The 9792-nt window shown below is 31.1% G+C and overlaps 1 long non-coding RNA gene across 1 annotated transcript; it reads left to right on the forward strand.

The window, feature by feature from the left end:
* Positions 1-352: 352 nt before the first annotated feature.
* Positions 353-1599, forward strand: LOC133203292 (uncharacterized). Its single transcript, XR_009723381.1, has 3 exons — positions 353-397; positions 691-780; positions 1149-1599. It is a non-coding gene; the product is annotated as an uncharacterized LOC133203292 (long non-coding RNA).
* The last annotated feature ends 8193 nt before the right edge of the window (positions 1600-9792 follow it).

Raw genomic sequence — 9792 nt, forward strand, 5'->3', positions numbered from 1 at the left:
CAACTGTCTGTTAAAAAATAAGATATTCGGGTATATTAATGTCAAAGTTAGTGATAATATAATTGGCAATTTAAGAGAGCAATGTTTAGATTATGTTATATGACGTACAAAAGTGATTTACAAACGTGCTCATACGATGACTCAACCGTGCAAAGCTATAAATCTCGATGAACTGAATATAATTCTCGATAATAAATGAGAATGCTGCAAACATTTTTGTGAGTAATTTTACAATGCTTTATCTTTGAAACATTTTGTGATTGTATATAGCTTTAGGAATCAAAATTAATTGTAGCATTTATGGGCCATGAAATACTGACTGTATACAGCAAGGCCCAGTTCCCCAGATGTGTCACAGTCATCAAGAAAGGCTTCTTTGGAATTATCGAGACGAGTGGTAAGTTTACTGATATTATGTTGATAAAAGTATCTGTTATGAAGAAACTTAGTTACAAAGCCAGTATGTTTTTATTCAAGTGAAGATATCATTATGCCATGAAAACTCGACATAGTAAAATCACAGATGAATAGTCATTTCTGTACTATACCTTATCGATTGATATTTAGTCATGGTGAAAATGCTGAGGATAGTTAACAACAAATTTGTTTATGAGATCAAAATTTTAAAAGCATTTAAAAAATTCCAAGTCAAATGCATTATTTATAAAAAAAAATATTGCATGTATTCAGGATCAATGATAGAGCACACAAGGAAACAGAAAAGAATCTTCACCCGTGTGTCATAACAGACTGTCCAAATGAATTGTCAACAGGCTACATGTATGTATATACAAAAGGAGCATCACCACACCCTAGTTTTCCAGTTAGTTATGTAATGTACAAATGATCATGGAGAAAGGGACTTGCAAAAGAAAAGAAACTGTTTCCACAATGCATCAAAATCTCTTAAGCCACTTATTCTTGACATCAATGTTTTTATGCAGTTAAATACCAAGTAAATCAATACTTGAAGTAATATTTGAAGTATATCAAATTCAATACTTCTAAAATCTCTTTCTAATTTAATCAGAAAGCACATTTTAGATATTGTTATATTTTACTTTAAGTTATTTGTGTTATACTCATAGATCTTTAGAATTTTATTTTTCATTTTAAGGAATCTTTAGATTAATTTTACCATGTTTTAGAACTACAACAAAAAACAGAAAGAACCTATAGAACAGACAAAGTAATCGTCTACAACTCCACATAGCAGCAGGAGAAAAACAAGGCCCACTTGCTGTGAAGAAAGCAGTAAAAAAAATGTATATGTCAATGATGTGTGTATTATTTATACCAACATGAAACATTATTGAAAATTTATTAGATTTGTTGACATCAAAACAATGCAACTGTAAGTAGAAAAATAGGGGCAATACAAATGACAAAAGAATTGTCTCCGTCACTTTAGATATATTTTGTGTAAATAGTCCATAATTGTATATCAACACTGATTAGGCTAAGGCACAATTTGGGAATAAATGTGTAGCATCAATGTTTGGTGTGTCAGTGATTGACTATGTGCATGTGTTGACCTTATGCATGTTACACATATGTTAGGTTTAAAGATAAGTGATTGACTTTCATTGACTTCACTAATTTCAGGAGCAGACTTTTCACTTATCTAATGAACTCCATTAGCATAATACATGTTTGTTTATGTAATCTTATGGTATCCACAATGTGCTGAATAGCATAAACAAGTGTATAGTTCATAAATGTGATGAATAACACGAATAACATGAAATGTGTAGCACTGTCATACATGTAGATGAAATTCCCAAAAATATATGTCATACTGATATAAGTAAATTATTTATACAGTGATGTGATCATACAATGAGAAACAACTGATAAAAAATAAATATTCAAACATCTAACCCTATAAATGTATATCACTGCCTAGGGAAATTTGATAGAGGAAAACTAATACTTTTTTTTGAATTTGACATAAACGATTTTATGAAATGTACAATATCATTAAACTTTCTGTATACCTGAACCTTGTCTTCATTTTCTTTTGAACATCTTGTATCTTTTTATGGGTATGTTTGGATTGACATCTACGATATCAATACAAAATTGATTTCTGATTTCTCTTGGAATACATGTATGCAATGCTGAGGAAGACTTAAATTTGTTCTTCAAACCTAGCAATCTGAACTGTTGAATGCAATTTATTTGTACAACAATATGTGAACATTTTCCTTCACCCCTTAAGTTTGTGTGTCACTAGTACACGGACTGTTTTGATCATTAAACAGTCTTTTACATTGTAATTTCTACTTATGATACCCTAAAACTTCTAAGGATTTCTGAAATATATATCAAAGTCCATGCCTAGAACCATAAACTGAGAACAGACTGGGGCCTGCATTGCATTTAAAATGAATATCTTTATGTTTATTTTAAACATGACTAAAATCTTGAAAATTTATTTTGTACTAATGTACAAACACAGGAGGATTTTTTCTCTTCAAATTTATGTGAAATAATATCTGAATTTTTAACTCAAGTTTGTATCCCATTTATAGTTTTAAGGACCCTTTATAAACTTAAGCAGGTTTTTTCTTTTTTTTTTTTTTTTTTTTTTTTTTTTTTTTTTTTGACATAGAGAAAAATTGTATGAAGGTGTAAATTTTGAGCATGCCCAATGCATTTTCTACAAGGGTACCTTGCATTTACCCCCAGGAAAAATGGTTAATAAAAGATAATATTGACAAAAATTTCTATTGTTCACTTTATAACATTTGAAAAAAAACATCCAGTTGAAGAATCATAAAGTGTTCAATTAATTTATCTTGGCCTATTAAAATATTAAGAAATTTATTACAAATTGTAGTTTTCAAATTCTTTTATTTTTAGATCTAGGGACAGAATGTTCGAATTGCATAAAAATACCACAGAATCAGAACTCTTAAGTGTGTTGTGCAGAGAGCACAAAAAAATTAAAGAAATAAAAATATAATGATAAACTATAATCAGTTTGTCCAATTCAAAACGATTGGGGTATCTGGGAGAGAGGGGTGGTGATGAATGAGTTGCTACATATTTCAGAATTCTTCGACAAAAAATAATATCCAAACAGGGGAATGTGGTCCAAATTATATGACAGTTCTGACAATTTCAAGGGGTAGGAGAGTCCTGAATCCCTTCCGGATCAGCGCTAGCAAAAACAACCTTTCGAAATCGAGGAACACGTATAATCTGCATATCACTTTCTTGATTAGATATAGTCAGTAACGATGAAGATACATGGAATATATTGAGGGGGGGGGGGTCTCTCGGCGGTTGAGGTTTTAATGCTAACTAAACAACAAACAAATATTGTCAACTTTATTGTAAACATTGAAAATTCATAACGTTTCCTGATCTACTATGCAATACGTATCAGAACAGTAAATAGGCCTATTTCGGAGACAGTTGAACTGACCTTCGAGTCGGATGCAGTACCGATCTAGATCGGTAAAGGTTAAAATTATACTTCTACTTACTAAAATTTTGTGATTAAAATCTCTCTGAAACATATCTTACATTTTAACAAACGTTTCTGTATAAATTCATGAGCAAACAGGCCGATTTCCGTGCGATTTCTGTAACTCGCATCCATGTTGTTTATGTTAGTTTGTCGGAGTCTGCAACCACGTGACTTTCGTTGCCATCGGTGGGCGGAGCGTGGATGCGTGAATAAAAAATACTACAATAAACAATAGTAAAACTGAAGTAAATCAAAGTTTCAAAGTTATCACAATAGGAAATCAAAGTTTTCATAGCTATCACTATAGTGTCCTAGTGATCACTGTCAATAGTAAATCAAAGTTTTCAAAGTGATCACTATACTGTCATAGTTATCACTTTAGTGAATCAAATTTATCACTATAGTAAATCAAAGTTGTCATAGTGATCACATAGTATTTCAACGTCTTCATAGTTTTTAGTTAAGGTCCTAGTAATCACTACAGTAAATCAAAGTTTTCTAAGTTATCACTATAGGGAATCAAAGTGTCAACGTTACTACTATAGTTAACCATAGTTTTCATAGTGTCAAGGTTATCACTACAGTTAACTATAGTAAACTACAGTTTATAAAACTATAGTTTACTATAGTATTTTTATTAGGGAGAGTATCATAAAGTTCACGTGTTAGTACAGCGTTACTTTGTATACATTCTCTAGATTGAAATTATGTGTATTCAATGCCATATTGCAAAAAAAAATTGACTTTGAAATGCTCCCATTTACAGGATAGTGGTAAGAGGTTAAATGTGTATATGTGTATATAACAGGCTTCTGCAAGGGATAAATAAGGATTAGCTTTAAAAAAATGTAAAAATCCATAGAAGAAGAATGATATTTAAATTATTCTGGCTTGAAATGGAAGTGGTATCCTTAAAAATGACGATGAAGAGTGAAGTATCCCCTCAAATTTGTGGTAAAATTGAAATTCTCTTGAAGTATTTGGTACACGTATTAGACTTTAACTGGTCTTAACCACTTTTTACATACTTAAAGTAACCGGACCATGTGATATTGCAACTATCTTGTTGATGTGCGGTTGAGAGATTTTCTGTTTTTATAATCATAGTGTACATATTGAAATCAAAATTGAGCTGGAAATGTAATGAATTATTTTGAGTGAAATCTGACAAAATAACATAACAGAAGCATAAGTCTTAGTTTGATATACAAAAAATAAAGCCAAAATTAATAAAAAAATATAGAATGAGTATTTTTTTCCCGTCCTTATGTTTATAAAAATGCAAATTTTGGGATTCGAGAAATGTAAAACCTATAAGTGTAAAAAAAAAAAAAAAGCAAAGGATTTTCTTTGCGTTAAGCTTATCACATAACATGTACTGTATGAAAACCTTCATGTATGTAAATTGCATGTAAGGCCAAAAATATACTCTTGTTTTCCGGTTACCCGACCTCCTCTTTATTTTATCTCCCGACCGTATAAGTATTTAAAAGGCAAATTCTGTGATCAGCAAATAAAGAGAACCTTTTTACTACTATTTTCTTTGAGAATCAGAGTACATGCAAGAATTAAAATGCCAGAAGACCGAAGAAACTTTAGGCACAATTATTTTCATGTTTCATTACAAATCTTTCTAATGTAGCCTTTTTTTAACACATGATTTCTCCAGTCTTTAATGATTTCTGAAAAAATATTTTTAAAAATATTTTCCTCCTTTCTACATTATTTGTTGTCGTCTTGGGAACACTTTGTGAAACTTTCAATGATAACGCACATAATTATGTCTCCAAAACTAAAGAGGGCAGCATATTGTGATTGCTATAGTCCTAAACCTTTGTCCACGAATGTGCTTATTGATGTATAGCACAATCCTGATGACATGTTGAACAAATAAGCATCAAATGTTATGCTAATTCATGCATTGAGAAAAATTCTAGATGAAATATATTATTTTAATTATGTTGAAAATACAGGTCAAACATATTCACTATTGTAATACATCATTTTATATACTTACAAAAGCATATTGCCATGAAGCAAAATTCTTCCTGATCAATTCAATCACAACTGTGATAACGTATTAAAATAAAGGTATACTAATATATTGTTACACTTGAACAATGCTTGATTCATCAAATACATTGATTCCGTTTAAAAACTCTAAAGGTTATTAATAATAATTTTTTTTTTTTTTTTTTTTTTTTTTTTTTTGACTTTGCAGCATTGAAAAACAAAATATATTTTCTGATCATGCAGTTAAAGCTAATATTGACACTGTTTAACTTACATATGGTGTTTTCATCCATTGATGATTTTATACTTGTTACAATTTACATATTCATGCATAAGTATAGTGATACAATACCTGTTTTTTAGCAGAAAAAAAATGACTATTTATCTTAATTGTTCCTTAAACGAGCCAATTAAGATTTTTAAAAAATCTGATTTTCCAATCATTATCTACAAAGAATGACTTCAACACCTCTATAATTTTTTTTGATGATAATGATATCCTATTGATATAATGAAAGTCATTTCCATAGTTTACTTTGACATCTCTAATTTCTATAATAACTCCTATTGCAAGTTGGTAAACGTTATGATATTCAAACAATGAACATTATAAAACGAAAGTGGATTTCTTATTTTCTTACTTCAGTAATAATTTCAGGAAAAAAAAACCCCTTTATATTGTCAAATTTTTACCTGTAAAGGTCTCTCTACGCCTCTTCAACGAAGTGCTTTTGATATTTATAAATGAGAGAAGTTACTACTGGCTTAATTTAACTTCAATGGCGTGCTTTTATAACCTTCACCTCGTTTTAAATAGCCCATTTTACCTGTATATGGAGCACACACATGGGTGCTTTCAAAAGGAGCATCGACACAGATGCATTCCCGTTTTGTTTACAATTTTTAATTTCTTTTTTTTTTAGAAAAAGAAAATCCAGTTCAATAATTCTAACTAACGCAAAATTCTCGCATTCGTTGATATAGGGCAATTTCATAACCTTACAACGAACACCAGGGGCTGGTGTTCATAAATTGTTTACTTTTACCGGATGTGTTCCGTTTGCTATCACTGAACATTTATTGACAATTATCACAGTTTTTCCATTTTCTTAAATTTTAAGGATAAATTTAAGTTCCTAAAATTCCAGGAAATGTGAGAATAAAACAGGCCCAGGATTTCTAGTTATAATTAAAACAGTTTTGAAGTGAATATTCAAATTAAATCAGATTAAATGTTCTCGCAATTTTTAAGTCAAGAAGTTCTTCAATAAAAACTTCAAATGTATGTTTTTGACCAAATAAATAATTGCTGAGACAGTGTTAAGCAATACAAGCGGCACGATATTTTTTCAATGAAATCAATAATCACACCTTAACACTAAGATACTGATGAAGTCATGATAAAAGACTGGTTATGATAAGCAAAACAGTGTTGTTAAATTACCCGCATATGCTGTGTATTATTGCCTAGTTATCTCTAGGGACACACTAACGAAATTACAAAACCCGAATGGGATGTTGATAATGAAGTTATAAAAGATGGAGTCAGACGTAAGAAACTGTAAATTTGATTTTTCCCGAAAGTAACGTTCTGTTATGAACATATTTAACCTTAAATAAGTGTTAAGTGTAAGTGATAAGTGTAAATAAGTATTTTAAAAAATGACTATTCATATATGCAGCTAAATTCCAATTGCTCTCGTAATTTTTTAAAAACACTGAAAAGCTGACTTGAGGCTCAGTATTGAATAAATTTGTTTGACTGAAACCACATCGAAGATTCAAAGAAATGGATGAAGGAGATAATTCTTAATTTTGCAATATTTTTTTTGAATTTTACCACAGCAATATATCCGTATTTTTAAGCTAGTGGGAAGTACTTAAGTACTGGGCTGTAGAGACCCTCGGAGACTAACAGTCTACCAGCAGAGGCCTCGACCAAAGGGTCCTGGTGTAAATAATATACGGTACCAATTTAAATTTGATGCACCAGATGCGCATTTCGACAAATTATGTCTCTTCAGTGATGCTCATGCCGATTATATAATATATTAGGATTAAATATCGTAAAATTTTACGGGATTAGGGGTGGACTAATTTCAAATGACAGCCATCTAAGTTGATAACCGTTGCCGTTCGCCAACATCAACCTCGTTACGTAATAGTGTGTTTAAGGTAGATCGTCATTTTTAAAAAGAAAATTGCATCACAATCAAAACGCTGTCAAAACATTTTCGCAATGAAATATAAGGGGAAGTTTGTGTCTCACAAAAGAATATTGAGGTTAAAGAACTTTGTTTTTAAAACTCAATACGAAGAAAAGACGCAAGATGCCCCTCTCACCTGCAAAATTCTGCACGGTCAAAAATTCATGAGCGGCAGGGAGGCGAGTAGTTGAATTGAAATTGCTGGCGGGGGGATTGAAAGAGTGTGTTTTTGCAATTAATCCTTACATATCTCTTCTTGCACCGGTGAACAAAATACGGATTGACATCTATTCTCTATATAAAATGTCGTAAGTGCTGCAAAAATTCCGTGTCCAAAGGAAAACCCACAACACAGATGGCAAAGGACTAGTCTGTTGGTTGTTTTAACATCAGCACCAAACTGGCAGCAAGTTTGTAAATTACTAATATGTTATTTGAGTTTAGTTTTTTTTTTCAATTAAATACAGATATAAATTCCCAAAATGAAAACATGAACATCCCCTCACCCCGGAATGATTTAAACAATATTTATTCAAAATAATGAATAGATTGGCCAACAGGCAATGCCTATAAATACCCTCTCTATACAAGAATTAAAGTTACAAAATACAATGGACTGAGTGAATATATATTTTACAATGCGAGTAAACACACACAGACACACATACAGAAACACACACACACACACCCTCACACACACACACACAAGCAAGCACACACAGACACGCACAGATCCAGATGAATTAAGCATAACACATAGTATTAATAAAATATAGTAAAAAATATATATATCAAAAGGAAATGTATTAAAAAACATTGTTTTTTTTTACCTATTCTTGTACATAATTTGTCATGTTGATGTTCGTTTGAAACGATAACTTCCAACACCCATGTAAAAGATTCTTTAGTTCATACGGTATACCTAGCTCTTGTAAATTTTTTCTTAGCTCATTCTTTTTTTTGTATGTTCTATGCTGGACAATTCATAAAATAGTGCTCATTATCCTCATTATGGTAATCACACCTAGGATAAGATGAATCAGCTATTATATAATGATTTTTTAAGTGAGCATTAAGGTTACTAGCTTTATTGCGTAATTGACAGTGAAGTATATTCTCTTTTCTGTTACCATAGTTATAATATTTACAACTGCTAAATGGTCGTTAAGTTTTTATTTTTGACCTAAACATTGATAAAGAAGGTGACATTTTTACATCAGAGCCAAGATTATTCCACAGTTTTATAGTTGAAGGAATAAAACTATTATAGTAAAATACAGTTCTACATAATGGTAGAGAAAGATTACTTCTTTCTGATCTCAAACTATAAGAATGCTCCACTGGTTGGAAAGGCTGTATTAATTCGCATAGATAATATGGGGCAATACCATGGACAATTTTATGAAATAATATGTTTATTTTTTATTCTTCTCTGATGCAATGGCTCCCAACCTAGTTCGTCGGATAGAATAGATCTTGAAGAATTTACCCTTAGACCAGTAATAATTCTTGCAGCTTCCACTTGGACCTTTTCTAACAATTCAGTATTTTCCTGAGAGCAGTTATCCCATACCACATCTGCGTATTCTGAGACAGGTCTAATGAAAGCAAGATACATGTAACTGTATTGTACAAATGTATTACAAATGTATACAAGTCATGTGTATAATCCCTTATTTTATTGTAATAATAAATAGACAAAAATGTCCCCTGATATGTATCCTGATGATTCAATTATTCATTTCCCCGACTGTATTATGATAAACGTTCCACTATTACTTTTATTTAGAGTACGAGTTTCCTACTGTATCGAACATACAGGGCGGGGCTTAAGGCGAGAGCGAGAGTCTCACCCCGCTCTTTGTCTCCGATACAGTGGGATTTGTGTCATGACCTTTCTTATGATCTCACTTATTTAGATGTGTATTTGGGTCTCAACAAATGAGATGATTTAACAGAAAATTAGTTTAGTACCACATTTTCAGCAGTCGCAACTGAAATGCCGAGTGAACGGGACGAGCAGAATTCTTCAATTTAAATAATTTTAATTATTAGATGTGTATATAATGTGTTTTCCGCAAAATTTAATTTAGA

Source organism: Saccostrea echinata, unplaced genomic scaffold, assembly GCF_033153115.1.
Source record: "Saccostrea echinata isolate AGI-Se365-2 ecotype Australia unplaced genomic scaffold, CSIRO_AGI_Sech_v1 ptg000049l, whole genome shotgun sequence".
NCBI lineage: Eukaryota > Metazoa > Mollusca > Bivalvia > Ostreida > Ostreidae > Saccostrea > Saccostrea echinata.